The sequence below is a fragment of the Monodelphis domestica genome, chromosome 7 (assembly GCF_027887165.1).
Source record: "Monodelphis domestica isolate mMonDom1 chromosome 7, mMonDom1.pri, whole genome shotgun sequence".
Taxonomy (NCBI): domain Eukaryota; kingdom Metazoa; phylum Chordata; class Mammalia; order Didelphimorphia; family Didelphidae; genus Monodelphis; species Monodelphis domestica.
Window position 1 is genome coordinate 135,355,390 of NC_077233.1, and position 12,783 is coordinate 135,368,172.

The following is a 12,783-nucleotide window of genomic DNA, read 5'->3' on the forward strand; positions in this document are numbered from 1 at the left end:
CAAGCACAGCCTGCCATTTTTGTAAAGGGAGGTCTTCCCTTTCGTTTTAGACTCCCAATGGCTACTTCCTTAATCGGTTCCAGAAGATAACCGAATTGATTAAATAGAAAAATACATTTTTAAAAACAGGAAGAGGAAAAGGTTGCAACAGGGAGAATTTAAGCAATAGATTAGCGGCTGTGGAAAGAATTTAATACGTAGTCGGAAAACTCGTTTTCTAATGACTGTCTCTAACAAGCTGTGCGACCCGGAGAAAATCACTTTTCTCTGGGTCCCAGCAACTTCATTATCTTCACCACTAACAAAAACCGACACAGAAACAGCATCAGCAGTAGTCATTATGACCCATCTGAGTAAAAAACATGCTATAGGATGACTGCAAAGATTCAGGAAGGTGCTCTTCACTGCCAGGGTGTGGAGCTGACGCTCAGGAGGAAAATCCAGTGTGCACACAAGTAACTACAAAACAAAAATAGAAATAAAGTGCATTAGAACTACAAACCAAAATGCTCATCAATAAAATAAAAGGGTTTCTAAAATCTGTTCCAGATATAAAATGTTGTAAATCCATGAATCAGTCAGCAATGGACTGGACTTTGTGAAAAAAGAGGTGGGCATAATTGAATGGAGAGCTACAAAGAAAAATACTAAAAAAAAAAAAGGCTTTCAGCAGTAGGGTAGATCCTAATAGAGAGAGGAAAAATAGAAAGAGCTAAGAGTTGAGAAACCTCTAAAAAGCTAGAATCTGTACTGTTACAGGGGATACCCACAAAGACAAGGTCCTAGACGTATATGAGCCAGTTTGCCATATTTTACCAAGAGAATTCTACCCAGATCAAGTAACCTAATGAACTGGAATTGAAATAAAGCTACAATTATGGATCAAAGAAAAAAATCAAATATAGAAACAAAGATCCAATCAATATATGACAAAAAATTCAATAGCAGCATTCTTTGTGGTAGTAAAGAACTAAAAGCAAAACAAGTGCCTATCAGTTAGGAAATAACTGGAAAAAAAAACTATGCTATAGCCAAGTAATGTACATTGGATCCAATATACACAATGAATTGTGCAGGCAAGAAATAATGAATATGAGGAATTCACATTGGAAGATTGTTATGAAAAGAAGCAAAATGAAATAGTTGGAACCAAAAAGACAATGTACACAACAACCAGAAAATTTTAAAAAAGAAAACCAAATTCTGAATAACAGAAAAACATCAATTTTCTCTGTATAGACAATCCTCCACATAAACATCTGTATATACAAAAAACATTTTTAGAAGGCATTACAGAGGTAGATGTATTTTAATCACATCTCAAAGAATGGGTAGGATTTCAATAGGCAGAGAAGGGTTACAAATCATTACAAGTTCAGATTAAAAGGCATTGAGAGAGGAAAGCAGAGGACTTGCATAGAGAATAACAAGTAGTCACTTTTGGCTGAGGCAGAGAGTGCATGGTTATGAGGGAAGACTGAAAAAAGTAGTGTAGTAACAGACTGAGAAAGTCCTTTAATACCAAGCTGTGGAGTTTAGATTTTATTTAGTAAGCAATGGGGAGAAACTGAAAACTTCTTATGAGAAAAATGGTGTGATCAAGGAAGTACTATAGGAAGATTAATCTGACAAAAGTATAAAAGGGGGATTGAAGGAAGAAATTAGAAGAAGGAAAACCAGTTAGAAGACTATTATAATAGTTTATGCAGATAGAAATAAGGAGATGTACTATGATGACGATACTAAGATTAGACCTAGTAAGACAAGTAGACAATGTGAGATATCCTATGGAAACAGAACCAACTCAACTTGGTAGGGTAAGAGAAAGGGAAAAGACAAAAATCATACTTGGCATTACTGTTCCAAGGCACTTGAACACTTGTTGTCTTTGAGAAAAATAGAGAAGAAAAGAAGAGGAATAATGGTTTCTGGGTCCTCTCCTTATTCTATACTACTTCACTTGGTGATTGCATCATCTCCAGTGGATTTAAATATCTCTATGAAGATAATAATAATAGCTAACATTTATATATCATTACTATGTGCTAAGTGCTTTACAATTATCTCACTTGATCCTCATAACCCTGAAAGGTTGGTGCTATTATACCATTGTACAGATATGAAAAGTAAGGCAAACAGATTAAAATGACCTGCCTAGGTCTAGACATATACCACAACTGGTATATGTCTAAAATGAGATTCGAAGTAAGAACAGCTATTTCCTAGATCTTTATATTCCAGTTCTGACTTTTTTCCTGACCCTCCAGTCTCACACTATCAACTGCCTATTACACATCTTGAACTACATGTCCCATAGATATTTCACATTTAACACAAACTCATTTTTCCCCCAAGCCCCATTCTTCTGAACCTCCCCATTATTGTCAGGGGAACTCTAGTGTCATTCTCACTTGTACTCACTTCAGTTATCTAATATGTTTTTAAATCTTGTACTTTCTACATTCACATCTTGTGTATACATTCTCTTCTCTCCACTTCAATAACCACTTTTGTACAGGCTCTCATTATCTCAAGCCTGGACTACTATACTAATCCCCTAGTTGGCTCCCTGTCTCAAGTCTCTCTCTACTCCCGTCCTTCCCTCATTCAGGTGCCAAAATGACCTTCCTTAAAGCACATTCCTTAAGCTCTACACTCCATCTCTTAACTCCACTACATTTCACTGTCTATACCCCATGCCAAAAATTCTCTCCTTCCTTCCCTCTGTTCACTGGCTTCCCTATCTTTCTTTAAGATTCAGTTTAAATCCCAGTTTCTTAAGGAGACTTTTCTCAGGTTCTCTCTATCTCAATATTGCTATTATCTTCCCTCCAAGATTACCTTCCATTTCCTCTGTAGTAAACTCAGAACTATAGTAAATCAGTAAATGCAAAACATTGATAATAATTTAAATATTGTCTCCCTCACAAGAGGGTGAGTTCCTTAGGGTCAAGAATAGTGTGTATCTCCAGTGCTTAACCCAGTGGGTAGTATATTTGTTGCTGTCCTTTCGTTTCAGTCATGCCTGACTCCTTATGACTCCATTTGGGGTTTTCTTGGCAAATACACTGGAGTGGTTTGCCATTTCCTCCTCCAGTTCATTTTACAAATGAGGAACTGAGGATAAAAAGGGTAAGTTATTTTCCCAGAGTCACAAAGCTAATAAATGTCTGAGGCCAGTCAAGCTCTGGAAGATAGGTCTTCCTGACTTCAGGCTCTGCCCTCTTTCCAATGAACCACCTGTGCCTCCTAGTTCATAATAACAACTTAAATTAATCAATGCTCAATGACTAGTTGACTGAGGAAGGGAAAGATACATTCAATATTCTTTGACTACTTATCCAATTGGGATAGAGTGTTACTCTTGAATATTTCTGTTGGTTGATTCAATTTAACAAGTTTTGTTTTGTTTAAACCCTTAATTTCTGGTTTAGAATCAATACTAAGTATCTGTTCCAAGGCAAAAGAGCAGTAATGGTTAGGAAACTGGGGTAAAATTATTTGCCATGGGCCACACAACTAGGAAGTGTCTAAGGCCAACTTTGAACTCAGGACCTCTCTTCTCCAAGTCTGGCTCTCTACCCATTGAACCACTTGGCTGCCCCAATTTAACAAGTTTTTAAAATATCTGCTCTATGCAACATTCTTGTGATACAAAAACTCAACAGTCTATATCCCTAAGAGATCTATAATCTACTTGAGACATAAAACATGTTGCGTTTGAAGGGATAGTAGTATAAACAAGTAGAAGCATTCCTCAGGCAGTTGGAGATACTGGGCCAGAACTCAGAAGAGGGGTCAGGGTTTGAAGTACAGAGATTAGAGACCAAACTAGTCTGCTGACTCTCAGGTTGGACCTATGGAACATACTCTTCCCTAGCCCTTTGAGGAAAGAGATAAGTGACCAGCAGTTGCTTCAGCTTACCCAGAAAGTGTGCTTTGTGAACAAAACAAACAAAAAAAGATGAAGATGAAAATGACACAGTCAAATGATCCAGAGCTATGGCCTTTTTTACTCATGAAACACTGTGAATGAGAAGAAACTCCATATTTAGTATCCATGAAGTCTCAGTACACTATATACTCCCTCTCTTTTGGAAGGAAAGATTAAAACGGAGGGACATTTTGTTTCTCTGAAGACTTGCAGAAATAAGGAAATGAAGTCATTTCTTCACAAGAAGAGATACCACTGAAGCAAACTGTATGAAAGAGACAGGATAATTTTTGGTTGTTTGAATAGAGAGAAAAAGACATTGAATTTGGAATCTGGTTTTATTCCCAGGTCCACCCCCAGTTTCCATGCCACACCTGATTGTGTAACCTTCAGCAATTCCCAATCACTCTTCCAAGTCTTATTTCCTCCATCATATGTAAGTATACACTAATACTTGTACTTCTTGCTGCACTAGGTTGTTTTATGGAAAACTTTTTGTAAAGTAGAAGACATTATAAGAATATGAGGTATTAGAAAAGAGAAGGAATGTCATTCCATTTCAGTATGTTCTTCTGCAACTCTGACCCTCTTTCATGAAGGAGAAAAGGGAGGGGAAAGGCAAACAAATTAGTACAGTATAGGACAGAATTCCAAACTCTGAAGCTCAATTTCAAGAATGGACTGACAAGGCTCCAGGAGGGGTGAGGGGGAAATGGAAGGGAAAGTACATGAATCATGTAACCATGGAAAAATACTTAAATTTAAATTTAAATTAGAAAAAAAAAAGAACGGACTGACAACAACTCCCTGACATATAGTGACCAAGTTGGATACTGTCTGTCAAAGCTGAGTAGCAGCACTGTGACTTTAGAATCAGAGGATCTTAGAAAAGATATAGGGATTCACCACCAACTGAACACTTAGTACAAAGAGGCCTAGCTAAGTCCTCAACTCAGAGAAGCTCTTATAAACAATAGTATGATACTTGAGTTATACTGCATTCATGTAGTGTATCTTTTTCAGCCATCCTTTAAATGGCTGAAATTGAAATGGTTCTCCCTTTGATTTCCAGTTTTTTTACTACACAAAAAGCCCTGTTATTAATACTTCAGTATATAATTTTTGTCAAACTCTTCAGCAAGAGGATAGCTGCAGTCTAAGCAATCTTCAAGCAATTCACAAGCAATTCACAATTCAAGCAATACACAAGATAGCAGACCAATGGAAATCTATCTGATACCAAGTAATTGAAAGATGGGACAATTGGACAATCTAAAATATAGACAAAATAATCAAGCTCCTACAAAGACAATACATCACAACTACCATTGCCTACTGGAATTTTACTCAACATCCCTACTGAGAAAAAGAAAGTAAATCATAGAATGTTGGCCCAGGAGATCAATCGCCATTGGCACAGAGTCTGACCTTGATAATGGCTCAGAAGACAGTAATTTAGAGACTAGAAAATCTGAGTTCTTGGTATCCTACTATAAAAACAGAGTGGGGAAAATATAACCTGTGCTAGCCCCAGAAGTATCTCTATTTAGAAAGGGAAAAATGCTGAACCCAGAGGCAGCCATTTCCTTACCACCTAAGCAGATTGCCTTAAATCCATATTATGCCAGTCAACATATATGTACTACAATTGTAACAAACATGTATTAAATGTCTACTGGATACAGATTACAATATTAAGAACTGAAGGGTTTAAATAAGATATATTTCCTGCCTTCAAGGGAGTTACACAATCCAGTGCTTTGTCAGGTAAGAACTCAGAAAAAAAGGTCTTTTACTGATGAGGTGAGAGAGTTGGAGGAAGGGATCAGAGAAGATTTGGTGAAGAATGTAGTATTTAAATTGGGTTTTAAAGAATGAAAAGGAATTCAACAAGCAAAGAGATGGTATCCCAGGCATAGAAAATAATTTAAGCAAAAGGACATGAATATGCATAAGAGTTTATTGCATAACTGGAGAAGAAATTGTTGAGTTTGGCCAAAGTACAGAGTATAGGAAGGAGAGTAAAATGAGATAAGCATGCTCCTAACTCAGGAACTTTGATAATCCCTTTGTGTGAGTAGCATAGCTAACATCACTGGACAGGATAAAAAAGACTCTGCCAATCAATGGGATTTTTTTATAAACATGAAATTGAGTAAATCAATCTTGTTATCCCATTCCACTTACTCTACTTAGGAAATCATAAGGTACCTTAACAAAGTTTCATGGTTTAGTCATTTTTGCTCTTGTATCTGACTCTTCATGACCCTATTTGGGGTTTTCTTGACAAAGATACTGGAGTGGTTTGCCAGATGAGGAAACTAAAGTAAACATAGTTATATGACTTTCCCAGGGTCAAAAAGCTAGTGTCTAAGGCCAGACTTGAACTCAGGAAGATAAGTCTTTGGAATGAGAGTAGAGTCAAAGATAATTTCAAAGCTGCAAACTGGAGTGAACAGAAGAATGGTGGAGTCCTTGATGGAAATAGAGAAAGTAGGAAGAAGGGTAGATATAAAGAGACAAATTATGAGTTCTGTCTTAGACATGTTGTGTTTGAGGAATCTATATAACAGGGACCAAAGATGTCATCAAGGAATTGTGTGACAGAAAGATGGGCTGATCACATGTCAAAAGATACCAGGTGAATAACCAGACTGATACCCTACTGAGAAAGTGAGGGAGGCCTCCAGCACTCTGGGTGGAGCCCCAGTAGCAGATTTTAAGGAAGTCATAGAGGAAAGTTATACAAGATAGGCAAGCATGGATGGGTAGCAATGTATCATTGGAGGAAATTCCACAATTTCTGATATCAGAGATTCATTTCAGGAGATGTGAACTATAAGCTTAAGAGGGAGATGAGGTTTGCATATAGATTTGGGAGTAATACATAGAGATAATAGTTGAACCAAGAGAGGACAGAGAAAGAAAGAAGGAAGGAAGGAAGGAAGGAAGGAAGGAAGGAAGGAAGGAAGGAAGGAAGGAAGGAAGGAAGGAAGGAAGGAAGGAAGGAAGGAAGGAAGGAAGGAAGGAAGGAAGGAAGGAAAAGAAACAAAGAAAGAAAGAAAAAGAAAGAGAAAAAACCTAGGATAGAGTCCTATACTCTACTAATTCAACTCCCTTGACTAGATTTTTTCCTGTGTGACAGCACATACAACTCAATATGCCAAGCAAAGATCACAGTTATTTACTGTCACAAACAAGTTGTGGTATTATGGTGGGGAAATGGTATTTTCTTTTAAAAGATAATTATCTTCAAAGCTGGGCCTTAGACCAATTTTCTCTTCAGGAACAACCCCAAAGGGCAAGGCCAAATAGAAAATTAAAATATTATCTGGATAGTTCAGGCAAAAATATCAATCAGTTTTTCCCTGACTCATCTTATATGATACAGGCCAAAACAGTGGTTTCTATCAATTATCCTAATTACATAGTATTATGTAGTATTGTAAAGCATCTGGGGCAACTAGGTGATACAGAACTCTGGGAATTGTGAATTTTAGAACTATTCCACCCTAATCAGACCATTCTTTAGAAGATTTGATTTAGCTATTTCCTGATCAATAACAATAGAGATATTTGGAATAAAGAATTAGGTCTTGGGAAGTCCACATTTCTCCACCCTCCTCGGTTTAACAAGGTCAGGATGCCTACACCATACTCAAGATTAAGTATCTGGGGAAAAAGGCAACCGACATGTGCAGAAAACAGCTGACAGACTCGTGGGTTGTCCTAAGTCAAGCTAAAGCTATGATTGGTACAGATGAGACACAGAAAAATGATGTAAAAACATCTATATAAGGCATGTCACTTCCTGTCTCTTCCTCTTTCCCTGGAGAGGCGACTCTGGCTGGCAGCGTACTAGGTATTCCGACATCTTGGAAGTAGTGACAGTTATTTGTACGGGTTTTGGCAGTGAATTTGTCCTTGACCTGATTCAGGTTCAAGCATCTCAGATGAGCCCCTTTTGGAGTTCAGGTTGATTCATTCCTCCTTCACACTCAAAAATCTTACTTTCTAGATCTTCTAACCTTCCCGCTCAGTACCAGCAAGGCAAGGGGAGAAATCCTTCACCCTCTCCTTCTCCCTTCTCCTTAATCTCCTCCACTATCAATTAAATCACCATAAAAAAAATCCAACTGACTTGGGTATTTTATTATTTGGGATTTCCCCTGGCAACCACTTAAATTTAGATTTTTCAGTCTCAACCATAATTTTAACATTTACAGAATGGAGTCAGGAAGACTTATCTTCCTGAGTTCAAATCTAGCCTCAGACACGTAGTAGCTGTGTGATGTTAGACAAGTTAATTAATTCTGTTTCTCTCAGTTTACTCTGTTGTAAAATGAACTAGAGAAGGAAATGGCAAATTACTCTAGTATCGCTGCCAAGAAAACCTCAAATAGGGTCACAGAGAGTTAAATATGACTTTAAAAAAATGAGTTAACAACAACATGAAGCATCTAGGTGGCCTCAGTAGAGAGAGTTTTGGATTTGGAATCAGGAAAACCTGAGTTCAAATTCAGCCCCAGATACTTATTCAGCTGTGTGACTCTGGGTAAGTTACTTAACTTCTGTCAGTCTCAGTTTTCTCATCTGTAAAATGAGAATAAAAATAATACCTACCTCAGATCAAAGGAATCAAATGAGATGAGTACTTGGAAACCTTAAAGCACTATAGAAATGCTAGCACTAGTATGAGAAAACATAACAAAATTGGAGTCAGAAGATCTGAATTCAAATCCTGCCTCTGCCCTTTAACTACCTTTTTTTTATAACTTTAGACAAGTTCCTTTTCTGGGCCCTATTGCCTTCATCTGTAAAATAAGTCCTAGATGAAATCAGGGATCTCTACTATCTTTATATCTATTATCCTATGAACTTCCTAAATTTTTCTCATCACTTTCCAAATACACCTAATAAATTTTTTTTTTAAAAATCAAAATCAAAAACCAAATACACCTAATATATATGCAAGCTGAGCTATCTTCACCTCTGGTGCCCAGGCCCATCCTTCCACCATTGCAACCTCTGCTTGTCTTGTGGCTGCCATGACAGGTGCCTCAGGGACCACAAATCCCAAGCTCCAAACTCTCTTTCTCCTCCTTTGCCCTAGTTGTTCTCATCCCCTGTCTCAGAAGAGCTGCAATCTTTTTGTGTTATTTAAGAGAGAAATATTAAAAGACTTTAAAACAAAAAAAATGCTAAATTCAAAGAGTAGTAGGGGAAGGTTTAAAACAAAATTCCTGCCTTAAAAAGCCTAATAAGATAGGAAAGAAACACAGGAAATTAAAAAACAAAACCAATAAGTTGAAATCTTAATTTCTTCTGTGTTCAAGTTCTCATCTCCTGTTTTGCCATTTCTTAATAAAGGTTTTGAGGACAGGAGAAGGTCCTTGCCAAATTCTCTGGTTCTGAACTTAAGAAGCACTTTGTACTCCTATCCCATTATTTTTGCATGGATGTTATTTCTCCCCCCTAGCCTATAAGTTTCTTTATTCCTCTGTCAGCACACAGTTGGCATTCAATAAATATGGGTTGACTGAGTAAAGACAAAAATGGGAAAAGGAGTTATATCATCAAGGGCCAAGCAATAATCATCATTTCACTCCAGAGAAAAAAGATTGTGGGTTGTAAAGGGAAGAGAAACTGGTTGTATTGAAAGAGGAAAGGGAAAACTTTAGGAAAGACAGTAGATTTTGCACAAGGTTATTCATTAACCCAAATATTCTTTGAAGGAAATTTTTTAGTTTTATTGATACTTTTGGCTTTTAATCACCTACATTTCCCTATATATCTCTCCTTTCACTTCTTTCAAGAAAACTATCCGTTATAACTAAGATTTTTTTCTTTTTGTTTTTTAATCCTTACTTTTTAATCTTAGAATCACTACTGTGTATTGCTTCCAAGGCAGAAGAGTTGCAAGGGGCTAGACAATGGGGGTTAAGTGACTTGCCTAAGGTCACACAGCTAGGAAGTATCTGAGGTCATATTTGAACCTAAGACCTCCCATCTCTAGGCCTGGGTCTCAATCCACTGAGCCACCCAGCTACCTCCAACTAAGAATTTTTTAAAAGGGTGGTGGGAAGGGGGCAACCAGTTCAATAAAACTAACCAACACATCAACCAAATCCAACACTACGTAGTGCTCAATACCCATAGTCCCTCACCTCTGCACAGGAGGAAAGGAGGCTCATTCTTATAACTCATCTTTGGAGTCAAGTTTAGTCATTGTAATTTCACAATGCTATGTTTAGATGGCTTTGCTATTATCCTTTCTGTTTACATTGTAGTAACCATTATGAGTATTGTTTTGCTATTTCCAAATACTTTGTATCAGTTCATATAACTACTCCCATGCTAATCATATTCATCACTTTTGGTACAGTAATAGCCCAACTACATTCAGGTACCACAACTTCGTTATCCATCCCCTAATGAATGGAAATCTATTTGTTTCTATTTCTTTGCTGTTACCCCCATAAAGTGCTGCTATAAATATTTTGGTGTACATGAGATCTTTCTTTTTATTGACCTCTTGGGGTATAGATCTAGAGTTTTTAAAAGGGGGGAGGTCTAGTTCAGCAAAGCTGAAACATCAACCAAGTCCTGCATTGTATGCAGTGTTCTACGCCTAATCCCTCATCTCAGAAGAAAAGGAACCACAATAAGAGAAGTACAAAGTGCTGTTTAAGCTCAAATGAGCCAGAGAATTTGACAAGGACCTTCCCCTGCCCTCAAAATCCTATGTAGCTAAGGATGAAAGAAGAGATGAGGGTTTTAACACAGAAGAAACTTTGAATTCAATCTATTGTTGTGTTTTAACTTTCCTACATTTCTACCCTGCCTTATGACACTCTATCCTAGGCTCCTTAAGTAGAATCTCTGTGTCAAAGTGTGTGAATATTTTAGTTATTCTCTTCTCAAAATTCCAAATTTTTTCCTAGTATAACAGGACCAGTTCACAGCTCTACCAACGATGTATTAGAGTGTCTATTTCCATAAAGCTTATAACATTATTTAACCCAAGGGATCCTTTAAGGTATTCTCTGTTTCTTTCTTTCCCTAGAAACATCTTTTCTGTGTCCTGAGATGGGCATCCCTATCTAATGCACTTATCACTTTCATTTTACACTAGTATAATGGGAATTGTACCCCATGGAGCATGCATTAGGTCTGGGCATGCAAAATTCTCTCTCAATACTAAGGTATCCAGACCACTTTCAGGAAAATATCTGTTAACCTCTAAAGGATTTGCCACTTTGGGATGACATTGCTAACCTTAGATGGTCTCTTGGTCCCCACCTTGAGTGATGTCTGAAGTCTGAGGAGGTTGCCACGAAACCAGAGCCCACTCAATAAATCTTTTAAAAAGGAATGGCTCCACCTTGTTTTTCTCTCTTTTTCACTATTCAGATGATATCAGGTAGCTCTAGTGTTCCCTAGGAAGGACAGGGAAAAGCTAACCTCCATACCCGAAATAATGGCAACTATTTTCATATGCAAGTAGAGCAATGACTCAGTTGGGCAAATATGAGCCTGAACCTCTGGCTGCTTCTGTCACTAAATTGTGTCTGTACCTGATCAGAAGTGACTAAGCAATAAAGATAACTGAACCTGTGAGAATTCCAAGAAGGATGGGTCTAGGCATGGAGGCAACCTCATTGAGTTCAAGGATTAAAAAGTCCTGGCACCTCAATCAGTGCTGTGAAATAAGTCTCTCTATCCCATTACAGTTATTCTAGAATTATAAGTTCAGCCTGTGACCAGGATTGCTAGAAGACATGGACCTGGAAGAGAATGGTTTATATAGTACAGGGCCAAGGTGAAATTTGAAATGCCAACTTAGCAACTGCACTGTCTACTTTACCTCAACCTTGCCAGGATAGTAGAACAGTTATTGTAAGTTATTACTGCTGCTTCTTTTAATTTACTGTCAAAGTACTTGGGGGGGGGGTCCTTGTGTTTAGCTTTTCTTTTTGTAGTGGGGGAAATAGTCTATTTCCCCATGTATATATTGGGTATGTTTATTTTTTCAAATTTTATGTAAAAGTTTTGTTTTATTTATTTTTATTTTTTCCATGGTTACATGATTCTTGTCTCTCTCCCCTCTTCCCTCCCATCTCCTGGAGTTGACCCTATTTCCATATTATTCCCTTTTGTAATAGAGTGATTGATCTTAAAAAAAAAAAACCAAATCATATTCCCATATAAACAAGTGATCAATCATATGTTTTCTTCTGGATTTCGATTTTATTTTATTTATTCATTTCTATTCCCTATTTTGGGGAGACTGTAGACACAAATCAAAATCTAAAGTTTAGGTCATTTCCTCCAGAATTCAGGGTAAGGTATAAAGAACCAAAGGGTTTTAAGAAAAAATTCCTAGCTCTACTTTTGTCTGGCCAGGCTCCCCTAGAACTGAACCCGGTCCATGTGCATGGATTGGAAGTTGAGGGTGTTCCTTTATGAGAGGGAAAGGCAAGAGTTGAAAAGACACAACATCTCAACTCTCTGGATACAGAAGGAGTTTTTAAATTATTATACTATATTTATTTGTGTGTCTTATCCCTCCTGCTAGACTGGAAGTCCCATAAGGTCAGGGCCTTACTATCCATTATTGACCTTTACCTATCTCCCAGTGAGGGGCACTGGTTGGAATTGATTGGGGACTTTCTCTCCATCAGCAGCACCTCTTAGCTCTCCAGTTTTGGGCCTTTAGCCTTGTCTGATTCATTTTGCTGCTGGTTCATTGCTGTTTGAATACTACCCCCTGTGCTGTTAGCTAAAATATTTTTAGACAATGAATTTAAACCATACTGTGGGGGCTGTAAAACACTTAGTCATCGCTG